Consider the following 24,191-nt stretch of genomic DNA (forward strand, 5'->3'; position numbering starts at 1 on the left):
CAGATTGAGAAGAAAAGAATATTTTTTGTAAGTTTACTGAATAACCCTTCTCTTTATTTTTTATTAAGAAAATATGCAAATTAACATTATACTAATATAATTTTAGTATATAAAAAATTTAAAAATCTTACTAATAAAAATATTTATCAAATAAGAATAAGAATATTTTTTATTAATAAAAAGTATTCTGAACCAACGTCCAATAGTAGATCCATGAGTGCTTTGGTTAAGGGTTTTGTATCGGATCCATTTTGAACCCACCCCGGTCTATTTTTTAAAACTTTTTATTATTTATTTATTCATATCTAATACATTATTAATAGAAAATTATGATGTTATAGGTAAATTTTTAAATAATTTTGCATATATCCAACTCTATATGCAAAATATCAAAAATAAAATAGTTGGATGTAGTATTTATATTATATAATTTATTTTAGGTAAAAACATTATGTTAGGTTACCTAACTTTACAATAATATTTAGTATTATTATAGAAAACATTAGTTGAATGTACTATTTGTATTATATAATTAATTTTAGTTAAAACGATGTTAATTGAAATTGGAGATTACTTATCGGTGAAATTAAAAAATTAGATAAATGTTTTGGTTAAATATAAATTAATATTACTTATTGAAAAAATAAAATATTAATCGAATATATTTGTTGTATTATATAATTCATTTTAGATAAAAAAAATCTATGTTAAATTACTAAATTGAAATTGATATTATTTAATTAAATAAATAAAAAATTAAAATCATGCGAAATGGGGTGGGCTTGCGGGACAAGTTTGGCGGGGTTGGGCTTTTAAGGGGATCGGGTGGGGTCGAGGTTTTTCCAGGCGAGGCAGGGTACGGGTTCGGGGTTTACGAAGAGGGGAAGGTCCGGGTCCGGGCAAGGGCAAACCCGCACCAGACTCGCCCGTTGCCAAAACTACTCAGAAGTGAATTCAAAGAGCTTGTCTGTAAGTTTAGGTCCAAAAGCAATGGGAAAAATGAATAACTAACTAACAACCTAACTAACCCCAACCAACTTGAAATTTTTTCTGTTCTTTCTTTTTAATTATGATAAGTAATATAGTTTTGTTAATTCATTTTTTTTGGGGAGTCAAATTTAAATTAAATATATAAGCTGTATTTGCGAGATTTTAGGACAATGAATACAAGGAGATGGAATTTTCCATGTCAAGATTGGAGAAATTTTATTTACTTATTCGGTTAAATTCATTTTGACCCCCTTGATATATCAAAATTTAAAAAAAAATTTCTATGAAATTTTTAATATAAAAAATCACCTATATTCTTAATAAATAATCAACACCGCCCCCTAGTCAACTTGAGCCTATTTTTTAGAAACAATGACTAAAATACTCTTTCTAATCAACCGATCAAATTAGGCCTATTAATATATAATTATTTTAATATATAATATATATATAATTTATAACTATTGAAATATTTTAATAATATATATAAATACGATTTATAAAAAAATTTCAAAATAATAATTATAACCCCCACCCTCGCCCACTTTGCCCCGACCCCCCTCCACCCCCACTCCCCACCCCTCACGGCAGTTGCCGACGCCACTGCTTTTTCTTTTTAACATATAATTTAATTTTTAATTAAATTTAATGAAAATAATATTTTATTATATAAAATAATATTTTATTATTAATAAATATATATAATATTATATCTTAGATGTGAGAGAAGGACAAAAATATCAAAAAACAGGTACTTTCATAGTAAATTTGCAGTCAAAGCGCGTGTGACGCAATTTATATACAGAAGGAATTTTTTGAACTTTATTTTATATCACAAAGAGGTATTTGGTACTTATTCCACAAAAAAGTAGTCTTATTCCATATGAGTTTGCTAGTTTCTCAAGGCATCCTCACCAATTGAGAGAGTTTTTATTGGAATGAAAATACTTAGAACTATTAATTTTTTATTTTAAAATAAAATGAATTAATTAGTTTGACTATTATAAACATACGGAATGATTAAAAATAGTTTGAATATTAGCATATATTGTTATTATATCATTCACTAAATATATTAGCCTATTGTTATAAGATTATAACAGGTATACAAAAATAGTTATTACTAAATTATTTATAAGCTATTAGCCAAAATATCATAGTTATTTGTAAATTTTAGCATTATTAAAGTAGAAAAGAAAAAGAATATGCACCATTCTTTGTGTTTTTATATCTAGTGTGACATAATAGATTTACCAAAAAGTTTTTTAAATTGATATAAATTAGTTTCCTGCTCACATTTACACAGAAAAACTACAATAACTAATCGATAATTATTAAACCAAAGCCTTCAGTAGAGTTCATAGTACTTACCAAAATAAATAAATTTTAACAATATAAGAAAATAAATATATATATATATATGTACAGTACAAAAGAATAAACCTACAACAAACGAATTTCACGAAAAATTCATGGAAAAATAGATTAGTCACGGACTTTTGCAACGGAATATCATCCGTTGCTATAGGTACACTGCTATATAGAAACGAATTTTTCAGCAGTTGAAAATTTAGCAATCATTTTTTATTCATTGTAAATTTCCATTGCAAAACGTTGTTTTAAAGTTTGACTTTTCATATTTTGCAATGGTATATCAGTGGTAATGTTGATGACCATTTCGTTGCAAAATTAATTTTTATTAGCAATGATATTTGCAACAGAAAAATCGTTGTAATATTGCAATGCATTTTCCCATCAATAATCCATTGCAAATATTTTAATATGAGCAGTTGCAAAATAATTTTTATTTACAACAGAAAAGTCACTGTAATATTTTAATATTTTAATATTAGCCATTGCAAAAGAATTTTTATTTAGAACGAATGTCATTGCAATATTGAAATACATTTTTTGCAGCAACATTCCGTACAAATTTTGCAACAAATATTTTTTTGAAATCCGTTGCAAAATCATTTTTATTTGCAACAGAAGTTATCACAAAGTCGTAATGCATTTTTATAAAGACAATCTGTTGGCAATCTTTTTTCTTTGCAGCGACATTTTCAACGTAATCATTGTAAATTTTTTAAAATTTTTAAATTTAATATTTAATAATAAAATTATATTTAATTTTACTCTAATAATCTATAATAACAAAATATTTAAGCAAAATACATATAACAAAGATAACTCAATACAATCTACTAAATAAAGATAATTTAATACAATCCACAAAATAAATGTGATATATTCTAAAGTATTCATAATTACAAAAAGGGATCAAATTCATCTTCTGAAGGTGACTGATTGGAATGGGATGACGAATTATTATCACCGAAGCTATCTTCTGATTCGCTAGTATCTTCTTCTGAATCCCTACAAAATAACAAGTAAATAATTAGTAACAAATATGATACAATATTTAAAAATTTTAAATCGGAAGTTGACTTAGTTAAATTAGTTTAGTTAAAGGTTTTAAATTGAAAGTTAGCTAAGTTAAAGTAGTTTACTTAAACTTTTAAATTGAGACTTAACTAAGTTAAATTAGTTTACTTGAAGGTTTAAAGTTAAGAGTGTACCAAGTTAAATTGGTTCACTTAAAGATTTTAAATTGAGTGTTAACTAAGTTTAATTAATTTATTTGAAGGTTTTAAATTGAGAGTCAAACTCTTCGCTAGATACTTTTGGGGTACTACTGCTTCTCAGAAAAAAATTCACTAGAACAAATGAATTAATACTTGGTACCCCACTGCTAAGGGAAGCCTTGGCGTCAGAAACTTGAGAGACGTTGTTGAGGCATTCTAGCCAAACTTTGGTGGAGACTCAAATTGAATAACTCACTTTGGGCCCTCGACACACTAAACAAGTATTGCAAGAACAATGCCCCTTCTGCACCAAGGATTCAGGGCAACGACTCACCTACTTGAGATACGTTTACTCTATTGATCGACAAAGGAAACCACTTTCTATTCGACCAATCTCTATGACCATAGACTTAGAGAGTCTAAACCATCTCAAAGTGCATAGGAGATATATTCATCATATACTAATAGGGGACGGATTCTATGTTGAAAACCACCGTCCTCAATACACAATCCGACTACACTGGAAAAAGCTTACAATGAACACATTGAAGACACAATCATCTCTTGCCAAATCTAAGATACAACCATTATATGCATGCCACTGTCATGATTCCTCAAGTCCAAGGACTAATCCTATACTATCGGAGTTGGGAATTCAAGTCATACTGACCAAGCCTCCAAGAATTCCATATGATGATTACCGCGAGTCAGTTCAATCAGTTAACAACCTTGTCATCTAATCCACTAAAATTGCATAGATATCCCATGTTTTTCGACAATGAAATACGACACTCATTCAATGAATCCAATACTTAGTGCAAGTCTCTATAGGACTTTCGATGCGCAATCTCGAGGTCCTCGACTTGGAGCTTTTCAGACCAACCCTCAGAAGTTGGTTTCATAGCTGCCATCCAATGCACAACCCAACCACATGGGTTATTCAATTGGTTTGTGGGTATTTGTTGTAACGTTAAAATACCGTTCAATTTCAATAGTAAGAACAACAAACACATAATGCCAAAGATGAATGCTTACTACATTCATCAAGATAATAAAAATATTCATAAAAATTGCTAATGGTTCTCAAAACCGCCAATCCAATTGGTTCTGGTCACCATTTCTAACAATCTCCCACTTGAGCTAAAGCCAATCGCCCATATCCCTCAGACCTATCTGAGGGAGCAATCTGCGATACCTGCTCGGTCTCACGGGTCTACCATATTTTCTGCCAAAATGACGCGTTCCAACCACATTTCACCTCTTCCTACCATCGTTCCAAACTGATGGTGGTGTCTAAAAACATTCATTGGATCTATGATGAGATCTCGACCCTTTGCCTTATGCCATTTCCTAGTTGTTATCCTCCAGGTAACTACTGGCTTGGCCGTGCTAGGCTCCACATTGAACCATGGCAGTATTGAGGCTTTGAGTAGAAAGAGTTTAATTACATTAGCCAATTTGGGGAGTCACAATCAGACATTGCTACTGGAGATGAAATCTATGAATACGAAATTGGAGATTGGAAGGTCTGTTGGTAGCCTTGGAACTTAATTTAGACTTTGTAAATCAAATCAGAGAAGCACAGGCTCCAGATTCTTTCTTGTTATGGATGATGGAAAGAATGAAATAGGGTAAGAAACCAAATTTGTTAATAAGAGGTGATTAAATGATGGTAAATAGGAAACAAGTTTGTGTGCTTGACATCGATGGGTTACAAAGAGAAATTTTGCGAGAAGCTCATAATGCACCATACGCGATGCATATTGATACAGTAACGATGTATCAGAATTTAAAACCTCACTACTGGTGGCAAAGAATGAAGAAGGATGTGGCTAAATATATAACATGTCAGCAAGCAAAGGTATTGCCATGTACACTCAGGCACCAAGGATTGCCATGTACACTCAGGGAGCATGATACTATTTGGGTAATTGTGGATAGATTGACGAAATATGCTCATTTCTTGCCAATACAACTGGGCGATTCTCTGGACAAGTTAGCTGAGTTGTACGTTTCCAAACTTGTGAGAATATATCGAGTGCCTGTATCTATTGTGTCAAATAGAGATCTTCGATTCACCTCACATTTTTTGGTAAGTTTATAAAGGGCATTAGGCACAAGGTTACATTTGAGTATTACATTTCATCCTCAAATAGACGGGCAGTCAGAAAGAACGATTCAGACCTTGGAAGATATGATGAGAGCTTGTACAGTGGAGCTTAAGGGCAACTGGGATAATCACCTACTTTTGATGGAGTTTGCATAAAATAATAGTTTTCATTCGAGTACCGGTATGGCCCCATATGAAGCATTATATGGAAGGAGATGTCGCAGTCTAATCTATTGGGATATTGAGAGATTATGACAACTAGAAGGTCCTAAATTGGTGTAGAAAATAGTAGACAAGATACAGGTAGTTAAGAAGTAGTTGAAAGCAGACGAAGATCGACAGAAACGTTCTGTTGATAAACACCATAAAGAGATGGAATATAAAGTAGGTAATAAGATTTTCCTAAAGGTATCTCCATGGAGGGGAATCTTGATATTTGGCAAGCAAGGGAAGCTGAGTCCGAGATATATTGGGCCATATGAAATTATTTGAAAGAATCGGAGCACTAGCGTATCGACTAGCGTTAACAGTAGAGTTGTCACAGATACATTATGTTTTCCATGTTTTGATGCTTTGACGATCCCTATTTGATCCTTACCACACTATCCATCAACCGGAGATAGAGATTTTTTAGAAGTTGACATATGTGGAAAAGCCAACAGAGATTTTCAATGGTAAAAGTACGATGGAGCCATCATTATCCCAGAGAGGTGACATGGGAGGGTGAGGAGCATAAGAGAGAGAAGTATCCTTATTTATTCCATTGAAAGGGTAAGCTAGTTAACTTTCGAGAACGAAATTTTTATTAGGAGAGGAGTGACGTCCATAGCATTTTACACATAATCGAGAGACTAATTCGTAACTGTTAAAAAAATTTAAATTTAATTATCAATAAATTATAGATCACAATTTCAATATAATAAAACTTGAACGGACTAAATTGGAGTTCGTTATAATATTTTGGAGCAAATTATATTAACTAAGAAATTAGGTAGGACGCAATAGTAATTATCAAAAAGATTAAATAAATAAAAAAATATATATGTATGAAAAGGGGTAGGCAACATATAGGTCACCACCGCCTCAATTTTTTTCTTGTTAAAACACACACAGCCCGATTATGCACACACACACCATCACACACACTGATGCCAAAACTACAAAAAAGGTGGGATTTGGCACGGCCAGGGCACCCGTTCCAAAGCATAAGAAAATAATGGAAGAATAATAATAATAATTCAAAAATAGTTGAACACATGTGTTCATTATTTATTTTCTAAATTAACAAATTATTGATTAATTTTTATAAATTAGTAAATATATCAATTATTATAACTCATTGGTTATAAATATAACAAATTAATTTGGTTCGTGAAGGAAATATTTGACATTAAATACTTATAAAATATATTTTCTTTTTTAACAAGAAAGATAACGGAGTATTTAGGGAAGAAGGAAAGGATAAAAAAGATGCGGATATTATGAATAAGTTACAATGTATATACATTGCATGATTTGGGCTTATCTGGATCCGAAACATATTTTAATTAACAACATGCAATACTCTGAGAATTCTAACTGTCATCAAATTTGATCGGATTATATGACAAATATATTATATTTACATTGTAATTAGTATATAATTTAGAAAAAAATGACCAATCACATGGTCAATGTATCACACTGCTCTATAATTAATTTGATTCAATCAAACTTGATTTGAATAAGAATTTTTCATACAATGCTTACAAACATATAATCGGTTAAGCGCAACACACATTTTAAAAACAAAATCAATGTATGATTAAAATGAATCAAGTGATTAATATAAGTGAAAGTGGAGGATAAATATGATAATATATCAACAGTTAAAACGTTATACGAAAGGACCATTTAAATAAATATACTAGTGTAATCTTACGGTGTCATAAACTAAGAGATATATCATACGAGTTGTGTGTTGTGTTAAACGATTGATAATGGGGATGTCATACGAGCTGTGTAGTATCAGTGTTGATGGGGTATCATACGAGTTGTGTGCTGTGTGATTGAGATAATGATGATAACTGATAAAGCCATTGATTGATGCACTCCAATTTGGTTAAGTAGGGCCCTTAGGAAATAAACTAAAATGTCACCATCATGTCGGAAACTGATATGTGATTATGAGCATTTGTGATTTTTTATATCAGCTTGTATTATTTGACAAATATTCGGTGGTTGATATGATTGTATTATGTTTGACTTGCAATGTATATATGTATGTATCGATTGTTTGGCTATACGTATTGAGTAGACAACTCACGTATTTTCATGTACTTTTTAGGAGATATATCATATTGAGTGGTCATTGGAGTTTGAGCCATGCTGTTATTGTGTATAGATGGGTCAACCGTAACATTTGAAGCCAAACTTTTGACGAGAATATTAAAAATGCTAGTATCTAGCCCACTTTGAATTTTAAATCATGTACAATTGGTTGTTGCATTATTTTTCTTTAAGATTTTATAAACGAGGACGTCTGGGCAGAGTAAATTTTATCTTTTAAATATGCCTATTATCTCATGAGATGTTTATATATTATATTGATAACTGAAATTATCTTACAAGAGGAGTTGTAATAAGGAAAGTCTATGATAATTAATGATAATTAGGTATAAAGTTGTAGGAAGTGTTACAGGCTTAGCGAAGCCGATAGCCTTATTGGTAGTAGAGGGACTCAACATTGAAATTTCCCTTTGAATATTGTGATGAATGCCGGAAAAAAAATTGAGAATAGACTCCGGAGGTAACCCCACAACTCGATTACAAAGTTGCTCGAATTCAACTTGAAAACCATGAGTTTAAAAAAGGCTTCCTCATGGTTTCCGTACGATGATGGGCCAAAGCGAAGTTCAATGAAGCAAATGAAGGCATCCTATGAAGATAGTTTGGTTGGTGTACATCCATTTGTACCAGTTTCAAGGCGTCACCTGTCATATAGTAGTAGATCAAAACTAGGCGTGTTCCAATAGATTTGGTAATTAGCAAAGAACTTCCATGCCTGAAAAACCTAGTAGAGTAGGTCGTTGTCGTCGAATGGTTACATTTGTAACTTAGGGGGCTAATGGGTGCAGCAGCTGGAAGTTGAACTTGGAATGTTATAGAGGTGATGAAGGTGGAGGTGGCAAGGGAGGCAGAAGAAAGGTAAGGATAGGAACATAACTGAGGATGATGGAATATTGGAGATTTTGTGTTGGAGGTCCGCCATTGATGCTGCTAAAGTTTCATGGTGTTGTTCCATGGAGGTGTAAAGCTTCGACAGTCATTCGGTAAGATTCAAGATGGCTTCTTCGAGAGCTTGTATGGATTTGGTGGCATGGTAGATAGAATAAAAGCACTAATGTTAAGGTTATGTTGAGATATCTCACTTAAAAACGAGAAAAATGCTCTAGGAAGTTTGGAGGAAAAACACAGAAGAATTTTGTGACAAGATTTCTCATGTCATTTGTCTTACTTTTCTCATGCTAAATACAAGCTAAAAAATTAATGTTTTTGATAGCAAGTGTTCCAGCCATCTTAAGTAACTCTAAAAGGACTTGTTGTCTTTTATTTCTATAAGTAAAAGTCATTACAGCAGGTAGGCTTCTTAGTGACACGATTGGGCAAGCTTGAAGATGGGTTAGTGGGCTGCTTTACTCCTTCAGCTGACTTAGGCCCACCTTCCTACACCATTGAATTGGGCTCAGTATTTCATTTGAGCCAAATGAGGGCAGACCCGATATTAATTTGATTTTACAATATATGATACAAAAAATTGCAAATAAAAAAAAATTGCATTGGTGATTCAAAATTGGTTGCAGTGCGTGCCAAAAGATTAGCTGCTCTATTTCCCTCCCGATAGCAAAAAACAGTAGAAATCTTAATAAAATCAGTTGAAATATGTCTGGAATCCTTGAGCAAAAGGATTAATCCTTCTTTGAATGTTCCTCCCTGCAAATAAGTTGGAGCAAAGTTTGAGAATGCGACTCGGCAATAAGTTTTTGTATGTTATGTTTTTAAGCAATATATAACCCATCTTGTAGTTCCCAACATTCAGTTAAGCATGTTATTGGTTGTGAAACCAATGAAAGAAAAGAAAGCCACAACAAACTTACAATATGCATCCCTGATAATTCCCCCACAACTTAAACGACCAGGGTTTCCAGAACAAGATCCATCAATATTGAACTTTTACTATTGTGTTGGACGAGGTAACCATTTGCAAACGATTGCAAATATTTTTTTTTTGTTGTTAGGTTGTTGGGCTAGGTTTATTTAATTAGATAACAGTAGGCAACCTTCAGATTTACATAAGTATTAATAGTTGTATTATTGAATATGAATGAGTTTCGACGACTCCGAATCTGCCATAATGTATTAACTAATAAAGTTTGTCTATAGGGGTTGTGTATCGATTTATGCATAATGAGAATGATGTATGTAGTTTTAAGTTCAGCAACGTTTGGTACTACATTATTTGAAATAGATGAAAATAACTGTAGTCAACAACCATATGCTCAATTTCTTCTTGTGTCACTTTGCGAAATTACAGATGGTTGAAGGAATTTCTCTCCTATCATAGAAAAAGACCGAAGTACACAGGCAAAAATGGCTAAGCAACCAAATGATAAAGATTACCTCAGGCGTAGCTTTCACCTTCCATAGAGAAGGCTAATGGAATTGGGGAATTGGATTTTGTGTTGCATATTGTATTGTGTAAACCCCATTGTCCAACGTTAGGTGATAGTACGATATCCATAAGCAATCAATGTGCCTAATGGTGTCGAAATGGTAGGGCGCCAAGGTTGGCAATCAGGTAGGCAGCATGTGTCGGTAGGGTAGTCAGTGTTGCTAGGTTGCAGCATGCGTGACAAGCCTGTGGGCATTGTGCAGATGGTTACGAGCGTTGGACGAACTTTGTGTGGATGGACGATGTGTTATGCACTCAGGTAGTGCCCCATGCATACTTTTACGGGATGCTGCATGCACAGGCAGAGTGGTTGAGGAGTTGGTTTGATGCTACGAGCGCAGGAAGCACGGGACATGCGAACGATAAGATGTTGTGCAGACAGGATGCCCTTGTGTGCGGCAGATGGATATAAGTGTAGCGCACAACACTTGAGAATTGTGTGCAACGCCAGGTAGAAGTTCGTGTAGGGCTCTACAGCTGTGGATAGGCTAACCGACATTGACAGTTATGCTTAGTAGTTGACATGGGTGGTTGCTGAGAACTTCCAGGCAATTGTGAAGAACGTGGCTGGAATAGTGGGAGGTAGTTGGTATTGTCCATAGCCTTGTCAACCACCGCCACTGGATGCTTAGTTGGCTTATTCTAATTGAGTAGTTGAGGGTTGTTCACTGCACATTTTTTTATTATTTTGGCATCAGAGATGTGCAGTGAGTTGTGTATGTAAGCCTAAGGCATTCCTTGTATTCTTGCTTTGTGATTAATATAAGGTTGGGTTAATTCTTATAACCAATTGTGCATTGGTTACATTAGTTGCTAATTGTGCATGTGTGATTGTTAACTTGCTAATCTAATTTGGAACTATATCAAACACGAGTGCTTGTGAGATTGAGTGAAGGCTGACTAGCTTTAGGCGAAACTAGGCCACATAGTGGGGGGAAATTTACTAGATATAGGACCCTTATGATTGTTGATATTAGAGCTAGGTTGCATTGGGGTTCGTGAATTTTGGGCTATGGTAGAACAAACTTCTTTGCGAAATCGTGTTGTTGAACCCAAATTCCCTACCAGTGGCACTTTCTCCATGGGTTCAGACCATATGCTTGTAGGTTGAGACACAGTAGAAATCAATTGATGATTTGCCAGGCTTTGTTGAAGGTTAGGTAACTTTTATGGTGGAGGCTGTGAGCAACCTCACTGATGCTATTGACTTAAAATTTGATGGCATGAAGATTGAGGTGAATCTATTGAAGTGTGTTATGGTTAGGGAGGAGGACCGTGCTCACTTATCCAAGATTAATGTTCCAGATTCGAAGTCCTTTTGTGGTGCTCATAGTGCCAAAGATTTTGAGAATTTTCTTATGATGTTGAGAAAGTTTTGATCACCAATATGTATTTGAAGGATGATGCGAAACTCTGGTGGTGTACACATCTATCTAACGACAGAGCGAACCGTGACAAGATTGAGATATGGGAGGTCATGAAGAAGGAATTAAAAGATCAGTTCCTACCTTGTAATACATCTTGGCTTGCAAGGGAGTCCCTTCAAAAGACATTTGGGTACGGTGAGAGATTATGTGAAAGAATTCAGTTCATTGATGCTTGATATGCGAGATATGTCTGAGGAGGACAAACTATTCAATACCTAATAGGGTTGCAGACTTGGGCTCGATTAAAGCATCAAGGTGTCAAGGACCTGGCTTCTGTGATTGCTAAAGTAGAGCGACTAGTGGACATCAAAATCACTAGCGGTACTAATCCAAACAAGATGAAGAAAGAGTTTGGAAGGGACAAAGGAAAGGTTGGCAAAGCGAGTAAGAATGGTAAGTTCAAATTAAAGAAAGATAAGGATGCGACAGGGACGGATAAGAAGGACACCTCCCAATCAATTGTCTATACAACAAGTAAAGGATGTTATCTTTGTAATGGTGACTATTGCATGCGAGATTGTCCCAAGCGTGGGAAGTTGAACTCTCTGGTGGCTGAGGCGAATGACGATGAGGAGGGTGGATCCTCTAGGGTCAACATTTTTTGCTTAGTGCAATGCAACAGAGGCCCCCAAAATGAGAAAAGGTTTGGTGTACGTTCGGGTGCAGGTAAATAGAAAAGAGGTGATGGTGATGATTGACACGAGTGCCACTAGCAACTTTGTGGCTAATCGTGAGATTCAGAAGTTGAGACTGCCTCTAACAGAACATTCCAGTTGTATCAAGGCTGCGCATTTTGAAGAAAAGCCGATTCAGGGTGTTGCTAGTGTGGAATTGAGGGTTAGCACTTGGCAAGGGAAGTGTAGCATGATGTTTGTCTCCTAGACGACTTTGATGTGATACTTGGGATGGATTTCTTATTATTGTTGAAAGCAACGATAATACCTTACTTGAGTCGATTGTTTATTGTTGATGTTGGTTGCCCTTCTTTTGTATAGTGTTGTATATTTGTAGGATTCCATTAAGCCAATAGAAAAGAGAGATGGCTTGTTATGGGCCATGCAGCTGAAGAACGGGTTAAGGTGTGCTCTGAAGAATTAACTTGCTACATTGATCGAAATTAAGTTAAATGTGGTTTGAGAGGTGCCAATTGAAGTAGTTCAGGTGTTGGAGGAGTTTGGGGATGTGTTCCCTCTCGAACTACCTAAGAAATTATCCCTATGAAGGGCCATTGATCACGGCATTGATGGAGCCAGGTGCACGGCCGTTAGCACAAGCCCCTTACCGTGTGTGTCTAATAGAGCTGGTTGAATTGCAGAAGCAATTAGATGGTTTATTGGAGACAAGGTTAATCCAGCCGTCCAAGGCTTAATATGGTTTTTCGATTCTATTCCAAAGAAAGTAGGATAGGTCAATGAGAATGTGTGTGGATTACAGGGTATTGAATAAAGTGACTATAAAAAAAATTAGTACCCTATTTCTAATGCACTAGATTTGTTTGACAAACTAGCAAGAGCTAAATACTACAAGAAGATTTACTTAAGGTTATGCTATTGGCAAGTTTGTGTGGTTGTGGGAGATGAACCAAAACCAAATGTGTAATGTGGTATGGTTCTTTTGGTGATGCCGTTTGGTTTGAAAAATGCTTTGACTACATATTTTATCCTGAGGAACGACATCTTTTTGAATTCTTGGACCACTTTGTTGTCGTCTATCTTGATGACTGTCATTTATTTTGGATCGTTGACTCATCATTTGTAGTTTTTGAGAGCTCTAATACAAAAGTTGTGGGAATATGAGATGTATGCTAAAAAGGATAAGTGTGAGTTTTATCGTGAACAAATTACTTTCCTTGGGCACATGATTAGCCATGGACGGTTTCAGATGGATAGCAAGAAGGTGCAGTCTATGATGGACTGGCTAATTCCATCGAAGATGACTGAATTGCGTTCGTTTTTGGGACTCATGAATTATTACAGGCGATTCATCAAGGAATATTCCAAAACTAGTAACCCCATGACTGATTTGCTGAAGAAAAACTAGAAGTGGGAGTAGACCGTTTCCTATGTTGATGCGTTTAGGTTGCTAGACTAGGCTATCTCGTTAGAACTAGTGTGTATACTTCCTAAGTTGGACAAGCTATTTGAGGTTTGCTGGTAGACGCTTTTTATCGAGCACTTGGGTTTGCATTGGTACAAACACTCTATTGCATTTGAAATCTGCAAGTTAAAGAATGTTGAGTTTCGGTATAGCATACATGAAAGGAGATTACTGTTGTGGTGCATCACTTGGATGAGTTGAGGCATTATTTGTTGGAAACCAAGTTCACTATGTGTTAGAATAGGTGACCTAGAAGTCAATTAGAATGGCACACTTGTAATCCATTCTCACAATAACTTGATTGTTGGAATGGGTAACCGAAATCCAATTGGATTGGCGGTATTGAGAATCATCAAGCAATCTTTATTTAAGCAATGTTGTCCTGATGAATGTGGTAAGAATTCGTCCTCGGCATACGTATGGGTTGTGATTACCAAATTATATCAAGCAGTATTTGAACATCACAGCAGATGCCCATAGACAACTTTAACAAATGTGCAACAGTTGGACTGCACATTGGATGGCGGTCATGAAACCAACTGTTTAGGGTTAGGTATGAAATGTTCTAAGTTGAGGACCTCGAGACTGGGTATTGGGAGTCCTACTGAGACTCGCATTGAGAGTCACATTCATTTGATGAGTGTCGTGCTTCATCGGCGACAGACGTGGGACGTCTATGCGATCTTAATGGGTCAATTGGATAGGTGTCGAATTAACTGAACTTACTCGCAGGGATTTTTATATAGAAGCCTTGGAGGCTTGGTCGGTATGACTTGAGTCCCCAGCTCCGATAGTACGGGAGTAATCCCCAGACTTGAGAAATTACCGCAGTCAGGTGCATGCGATGATTGTATCTTAGATTTGTGCGAGAGGTGATCGTGTCTCAAACATGGTTATCATAAGCTTTGTTTAGTGCAGTCAAAATATATAGCAAGGACGGTGAGTTCCAAGAAGAGGATCTGTCCCATGTCAAAACATGACAGAGGTACCTCCTATGTACTTGGAGATGCATCTACGCTCTATAAAACTGTGACCACGGTCATTTATCGACAAGGATGAAGAGGTTCCTAGGTCGAGCAGTTTGGCGTAACGCGATCTTAAGTATTAAGCATAGATGCTTAGTCCAGGATGGGAATCGACACCCAATTCCATACGCTAGACTAAGGCTGGGAGACGATAGAGGGAAATACCGTACCCGTATGGACTCGGGAGCCTAAAAGTTCACATGAAAATTTGCCTAGTCACTAGTGCCATGTACCGTTGCTAGATGGCCACCCATGATGACGGGTTTTCTTCATCATGAGTTGATCGAGAATTATTAATTGAATTGACTTTAATTAATAATAGTGTTGTACACTAGCCCAAGTCTGGTTGAAAGGTGAATCTAAAGAGATACACAAATCACCGAGAAGAGACGAGGGATTAATTGGGAGTTAATTTCGTAAGTAATTTGATTACTTATATATGAAAGGGATCCATTTGATTGATAAGCCCACGGATAAATTAATTAGATTAATTTATATTAGGATTGCCTTTATTATTTAATAAGTTGGACTTATTATTTAACAAAGGGTCCTTGGGCTCATATATTTAGATTAAATATATGTTGGACTTAATTAAGTGGGCATTAATTAAATTGAATTTAATTAATTGAACCTTTTATTTTAATTAATTAAAATCTCCCAAGCCCATTAATTAAGTTGGTGGAAATTATTAGAAAAGAAAATTATTGACTAACAAATTCACTTTTGGAAAGTGCCGTGTTAGTCATCCTTTGTTTGGAATAAAGTATTTTATTACCTTAGGAATGGTTAAATGAACCTAAACATATTTAAATGCATCGGTTCAAGGTATATATATGTGTATTGGTTATTTGGATAACTAATGAATGAATACACAATACACAAAATAATTTCCTACACACTCTCTACCAATCGGCCGAACACCTCTCTTCTGTACACATGTGTGTATTTTTCTCCCTAATTTCTTCTAACAAAGAGAATTGATTGATCCCAATTCTGGTGTAGTGTGGAGGAAACTTTAGAGGGCTTCTACATTGAAGCCTTGCGTGAATGGATCAAAAGAAGGTGGTTCGATGTAAATCAAACAAAGAGGTAATTCTTGATTTACGCTCTAGAACCTGTCGTATTTCATTCAACCATTAGCCCCATTAACTCTATTGTCGTTTATTTTATTAACTACATCGAACGCTAAGAAACTGCAAGGGTACACCCCCTTAGAACTATGATTTTATTTCATTTTTATTTTAATTTATGCAATTTATTATCGCCGCTTTTGCTTGCGCATTCCCGAGCTGAACCACTCACACCTCGTGGTGCCTTTTCATCGATCCCATGTAATATTATTTAGTATAGAAAATGAGTATTCCCTATTGGCATTTCCTTTGTTGTGCTCGTTATATATATGTTTGTATTTCTTTTGGACATCACAACAAAGCTCACAGACCACTTTGACAACCGTGCAAGAGTTGGTCTGCTCATTGGATGGGGATCATGAAATCAACTGCCAAGAGTTGGGTCTCAAATGTTCGAAGTCAAGGACCTCGAGAATGGGTACCAAGTGTCCTATGGAGACTTGCATTAAGAGTCACATTCATTTGATGAGTGTCACGTTTCATCGGCGACAGACGTGAGACGTTTATGCGATCTTAGTGGGTCAGTTGGTTAGGTTTCAATCGACTAAACAGACTCACACGATCATCATATGGAAGCCTTGGGGGCTTGGTCGGTATGATTCGAATTCCTGACTCCGATAGTATGGGAGTAGTCCTCAAACTTGAGGAATCACGATAGTCACAAGCATACATGGACTATATCTTAGATTTATGCAAGAGGTGATCGTGTCTCAAACATGGTCATCATAAGCCTTATCCAGTGCAGTCAAAGCATGTAGCGAGGATGGTGAGTTTCAAGAACAGGACCCGTCCCCTGTCAATACATTATAGAAGTATCTCCTATGCACTTGGACTCGATCTCAAGTATTAAATATAGATGCCCTAGACCAGGATGTGAGCCGACACCCAATTCCATGTCCTAGACTAAGGCTAGGAGACGGTAGTCGGAAGGACCGTATTCGTATGGACTCGAGAGCCTAAGAGTTCACATGGATATTCGCCAAGTCTCTAGTGTCATGGACAGTTGCTAGATGACCACCCATGGTGACGGGGTTTCTTGAGCAAGGGTTAATCGAGAATTGTTAATTAAATTTGATTTAATTAATAATAGTGTTTGACACTAGTCGAAGTCTAGTTTAAAGGTGAATCTAAAGAGTCACACACAAATCACCGAGAAGGGATGAGGAATTAATTGGGAATTAATTTCATAAATAATTGGATTAGTTACAAATGAGATAAATTCATTGGATGGAGGAGCCCAAGGATAAATTAATAGGATTGATTTATATTGGGCTTGGCATTATTATTTAATAAGTTGGACTTATTAATTAATAAAGACTTATTGGGTCATGTACTTAATTGGATTAAATATATGATGGACTTAATTTGGTGGATTTTAATTAAATTAGATTTAGTTAAAATTAGTTGGGCCTTGTATTTTTATTCCAATAAAATCGGCCAAACACCGCCTAATTAAACACATTGGATTATTCAAAGAAAGAAAATAATTGACTAGCAATTCTCACTTTTGGAAAGTGTTATGTTGGTCATTCTTTATTTTGAACAAAAAATATATTGCCTTATGGATAATGAAATGAATCTAGACACATTGTAGTACATCCATACAAGGTATATATATATATTCTAGTTAGTTATTTGGATAACTAATTATTACACAACTAAAAAAAAAGTACTCCTACCCGTAGAACTCCCTAATCGAACGCCCCCCTCTGTCTACACACTTCGTGTGTTTTCTCCCTTATTCTCTTCTAGCAAAGGAAATTAATCGCTATATTCTGGTATGGTGTGGACTTGTCTTTAGAGGACTTCTACGTTGGAGTCTTGTGTGAACAAATAAACAAAAGGAGGTTCAAAGGAAATCAAATAAGAGGTAATCCTTGATTTATATTTCTTGCGCTCCTCGATTTTAATTTCACTATAAGCCCCAATTTTTATATTTTATTTTATTAACTACATCGAACATCCGAAAACTCCAAGGGTACACCATTTAGAATCATGGTGTTATTATATTCGATTTTGAATTTATGAATTTTAATTATCGCTTTTGCTTGCGCGTTCTTGGGATGACCCACTCGCTTGCTCCCTTCACTATGGTGACTGACAATGTTGCTAACACACATTTCATAACGCAATGGAAGTTATCCCAGAAGCAAGATCATATGCAGGAGTTCTTGGAGAGTTTGAATTTGAATAGGTGCACCGGCCGAGGAAACACAATGATATGGCCGATGCTTTAAGCCAAAAATTGATTGAGAAATATGTTACTGCCTTGACAGTGGTGGAGTCTGATTTTCTTGATGAGATTCGTGAGAGTTCCCAAAAGAATGCAGGTTATCAAAAGTTAATCGAACAGGTGATAGATGGCCAAGTTTGTAAAGCTTAACTGTAGGCTGTTGTATGCTAAAGGTGAGATAGTTTTTGTGCTGACTGGTGCATTGCGTAGATCCTTATTGAGGAGACCCACGATTGTTAATGGGTTGGACATCTCGGTATTGAAAGATTGTTGGCATTAATATTTTGGCAATATTATTGTCCAAGGATGGAGGAGGATGTCAAAGCTTAAGCGAGGACTTGTTTAGTGTGTCAGTTAGATAAGGTGGAAATGAAGAAGGAAGCCGAACTAATGTAGCCATTGTCGGTTCCAGACAAACCGTGGCAATCTATTTCCATGGATTATACTTTTTTTTTTCCCTAAAGTTAACAATATGGCTTCTATATTTATTGTTTTTGATCATTTTTCCAGGTAAGCAATTTTATTACTAGCCACATGCTTGCCTCTTTAAGATAACTGTTGAATTATTTTTTAAAAACGTGACTAAGAACTTTGGTCTTCCCTACATTGTGAGTGACAGGAACACTAGATTTATTGGAGGGTTCTGGACAGCTTTGTTCAATATGATGGGCACAAAGTTCAAGGTTTTCACTGCTACCATTCCTAAACCGATGGTCAGATACAGAGGGTGAATGCAGTGTTGGAGGACTATTTGAGACATTATATGTCTGCGAGCAAGTGAGATTAGGTTGAGTTGTTGGACGTTGCCTGATTCTGTTACAATTTGCATACATCGTCTGGGATGGGTATGAGCCTTTTTGAACTAGCATGTGGCAACAATCTATTACGCCCCATGAGGTCGTTGTTCAGAAGATAGGGGGCAAGTGCCCTGCTGCCTATCGGTTTCCAAGGTCCAAGCAGGAACTGCTGGATCAAACGAATGATAGTTTGGCAAAGATACAACATAGGATGACAAAGTATGCTGATATGCAAAGACGACACGTGGAACTCAGTTTTGAGGATCATGTCTGTGGAAGCTTACCCCGCAGATTTGGAAGAAAATCAGCCTCAAGTTTGTGCATCGTGGACTGATTCCAAAATATGGCGGCCCCCTTGAGGTGTTGAACAAGGTGGGTTCATTAGCTTATAGACTGAAGTTGCATGATATGTTTAAGATTCATCCAACTTTTTATGTTAGCTTTCTAAAGAAGTTCCATGAAGTTCTAGTAGACATGGCGAGACAACAGACTCAACGTGCCCGTAATGACTAGGGAGGAATTCGAGAAAAAGTGTTGAAAATTCTTGATCATAGAACGATGGACCAAAGTAGAACAATAGACGAACGAATTATATGGTTCATTAGATGGGTGAATGTGATGCTGATGCTACTTGGCAACGCGATGTTACTTTGTGGCAGTTTGAGGAAAAGATTAATGAATATTGGGAAGCAAACGAAGGAGTAGCACTCGACGAGCGCGTCAGGCTCTTCCCATGGGGGGTTTGCAAGCTCCTTTATGCAACATCTGGTGTTAGTGCGACAAGCATGCGCATCAGTGTTCCTAGTGTTGTTGGCATGGTGCAGCACCATGTTTGTAATCAAGCAGGCAACATGTGTCCGTTGGTTGGTGAGGTTGCTAGGGTTTGGCGTGCACGTCGTGTGGGCATTGTGCGAACAGTTGCGGGCATTGGACCAACGATGTTCGGACGGACGATGGGCTATACGTGCAGGCAGTACCCCATGCATACTTTTATAGGATGCTATGCAGACAAGCAGGATGGCTGTGTTGAGTTGCCTTGATGCCGCACTACAGGCAGTGAAGGATCTCGTCGTACGGCTTGGAAAAACACAAGCGGTAGTGGTAGAGCATAAATGCATAATAATTAAAATTAAAGCGTAAAATAATGAATCCAAGGGGTGTGCCCTTGGAGTTCCCCGACATTCGATTTATAGAAAAATAAAATATACATGCACGAGGCTGAGGCAAATATGCATAAATCGAAAAGCAATATAAAAAAATAAAAAATAAGATACCTTTTCATTTTTGTAGCGTTCGGTGGAAAAATTGTTCACTTGAGGCTCCAATACAGGGCCCCTAATTTGTCCAGCACACCGGAATTGAAATCTCAGTGCTCTTTGCTACAAGAGAACAAGAGAAAAAATTGCTCCAAAAGCAAGAGAGAGGGGGCAACCGAGAGAGACTAGGAAAGAGGAGAATCTTTTTTATGCTTTTTTTGTATATTGTGTGATAATATTATTTTCTTATTAAATTATACAAAATATATAAACCTTGTATAGATGTATATGAATGTGTTCAGATACATTCATTTATCTATTTGGTATGTCTTCTTAATTACAAATCCAGAAGATGGCTAAAATTGCAATTTACTAGTCAATTATTTTCTTACCTATAATTTTCCAATGGGCACAAAAAGGTGCATTGACCGTTTTTTGTGCTTAAAAACACAAGCCCAATTAATTTTTATTTAAATTCAATATTAATAAAAATCCATCCAATTGAGCCCAATATGTATTTAATCCAATTAAATGGATTAAATACATAAGTGGTCATTGTCTTTATTAGTTAATAAGGTCAAACTTGTTAAATAACAAAGACAAGCCCAATATAAACTAATTGCATTAATTTATCCTTGGGCCTTCCATCTATTGGATCTCCCATTTGTAAGTAATCTAATTATTTGTGGAATAAATTTCAAATTAATTTGTTATTTTTTCCGATAATTTGTGTATGACTCTTTAGGTTCACCATTCAACTAGACTTGAAGTAGTGTCTAATACTATTATTAATTCAATCTAATTTCATTAATATTTTTTTATTAACCCTTAATCAATAAAGGTCATCGCCATGGGTGGCCGTCTAGAAACAGTTCGTTGCACTAGAGACTAGGTGAATGTCCGTGTGAATATTTAGGTTCTCGAGTTCATACGGGGATGGTCCTTCTACCGTCTCCCGACCTTTAGTCTAGGGCATGAAATTTAGTGTCGATTCCCATCTTGAATCAGGCATCTATGCTTTAGTACTTGAGACCATACTAAGCTTATTGATCGACATAGGAACCTCCTTTCCTATTCGATCAACCACTGTGGCCACAAGTGTATCAGACCGAGCCTTTTGGCAGTTAGTTTCATATCGTCATCCAACGTGCGACCCAACTGCACGGTTTCAATTGGTTTGTGAGTTTTTTTATTATGTTCAAGTCGATGCAAACGTACATAATGAGCACAACAAAGTAAATGTCAAATAAGTAAATATTCATTTTATTCACTTAAAATAATATTATAAATATCGATTTATTGTCAGAACAAAATACATCCAACCAATCTAATTCGCTTTTTGGTCGTCTATCCTAATAAGCGGCACACTGCACGCTGACGGTGGGATGCTGTGCAAGCAAGCAACACCTTGGTGTGGTAGATAGATGCAGGCGTGCACACGTAGTGTCCGGTTGACGCACGAGCAACACTTGGCAAATGCGCACAGGGCTCGGTAGCTGTGTGCAGGGCTGGCAGAAGTTGGGAGTTATGATTGCCATTTGAGATGGCTGACTGATGAGCACTTCCAGGCAGTTGTGGAGAACATGACTGGAGTTGTGGGATGCGGTTGACATTGTCCATAGCCTTGACAGTCGTTGTCCACTTGGCGCTGATTGGATGCTTAGTTGACTTATTCTAATTGGTCTAGCAGTTGAGGGTTGTTCATGGCACGTTTTTGTATTATTTTGACTTCAAAGTTGCACATTAAGCTGTGTGCGGAAGCCTGATGCGTTCCTTGTATTCTTGCTTGGCGCATAATGCAAGGTTCACTTAATTCCTACAAATGATTATGCATTGCTTATAATTGCTGGTAACATGTGAATGTCTGTGCTGTTGGCTTGTTAATCTAATTGAGAACTATATCAAATACAAGCGCTTGTAAGACCAACTGAAGGGTTGACTGGTGTTTTGTGGAACTAGACTACACAATAGGTGAAACATTACTAGACATTAAAACCTCGGTGACATATGGCACTTGTATGCATTCTTGAAGGAAAGGATCCCTAACAAATCCCAGTTCCATACGAGGAAATCTGATTGTAAACTCTTAACTCAAGTTTTTGTTACAATTTCTCTTTGTTTATGTCAATTCTCTTTTCCAAATTTTCAGAATTTTATCGACTTCAATTTCAGGTAAGCTTCTCAATTTATTCTCATTTATAATATTTTGTTTCTATAAATATAATATTCTTGCTGCTAAAGTATATTTGAACTGTTATATTTCTGCTTTGGTTTTTTAAAAGAAAAAATAATTTAAATAATAAATTTCAATATTCAAAAGTTGGTCGGATAAAAAGTTTTTTTTAATAATAGTATAATTTAGAAAATTGTGAAACTCCCTAGACATGGAAATCCTAAATTCTCCTACTTCAAATGATATACATATGGTCAAAATAAATGCAATATAGTCCAACCCTCTCATCTCCCTCAAATTGTTGCACATAGTTATGTATGCCCAACTGGCCAAGAAAGTAAGAAAAAACTAATAGCGACAAAGAGTCTTTAGAAATCAGTAGAAACATAGACCTAATAAATAATGCCACATAGAATCTCATCCCATACAAAATGAAAATCCATTTCAATACACTTCATATGCTTGTGAAGAACATGATTCGCAGTGATATTAAGTGCCGCTTGACTAGCATAATAGAGTTGTATGGATCAATTTTCTTACAACCGGTCACACCAATCTATTAGACAGTTTAGACAGGGAACCGACCGTGGTGCTAGACTGGTTCGTCTTTGGGAACTACCCTCAGTCAAAATAGGTGTCGAACAATCAAACCCATTCAAAATCGGCCCACATTACTGTAATGATGTAGTATGACACTAATTCTTGCCAACTTGCCAGCTGCATCGTGTGAAGAAGAAATAGAAGAAGTACCAGCAATAAGTAGAAGAAAGAAGAACGCCAGCAGTGAAATAGCATAACAACAAATAGCGCCTTTATTAACAAAGAAGTGCAGGCACAATTCTATAAGTGACCTTCAACATTTAAATAAAAACGTGAACGCACCTTTACTTATTTTTACATCGCACTTGTAAAGAATTAGTTATGGTAGTTATTCAGCTAAGTGATATGTATATATAGACAAGAACAGTTGTATGTTCGCTGTGAAGGAAACAAGAATCGCTTTATAACAATTCTCTCTTGCAAACACTCTCTCTGTAATTGTGAATTCATCAATGGAAGTCTTGACTTTCTTTGTGCACGCTTTCGCCATTTTTATACGGTACCAGAGCCATCAATGATGGTCTCTGGTTTGTGTTAAACAATCTTTATAGCTCTTAATCACAACATTATTTCAAGAAAGTTCAAGAAAAGGGAATGGCTGAATATCAAGAAGTTTTGAAGCTTCATCATAATGATAACCCGGGTCAGTGCCTTGTGACAAACCCATAGACAGCTCCCACAACCTATCCTGGAGCAGATCAGTTAAAATAGCACTATGTGCCATGATGAAACTATGTTTCATCAATGGAGAAGGCATTAAACCGGCAGAGAATGGAAAAGAATTGGAGTAGTGAACTAGAGCAAACTATATGGTAACCTTTTCAATTCTTAATCTATATCCAAGAACATTATAGAAAGTTTTCTATACACATCTAGAGAATTGTGGATCGAACTTGAAATTAAAATGGTTGTGGGAGGAATTGGCATGTATTACACCCACAACTCAATGTACTTGTGGTGAATCTAAGGAAGCAGCAAATACTAAAATGGGGGATCAATTGATGCAGTTTTTAATGGGCTTACATGATGACTATGATCATGTAAGGAATCAAATACT

This window comes from Sesamum indicum, linkage group LG4, assembly GCF_026168435.1.
Source record: "Sesamum indicum cultivar Baizhima isolate 11 linkage group LG4, ASM2616843v1, whole genome shotgun sequence".
In the NCBI taxonomy this organism is placed as follows: Eukaryota; Viridiplantae; Streptophyta; class Magnoliopsida; order Lamiales; family Pedaliaceae; genus Sesamum; species Sesamum indicum.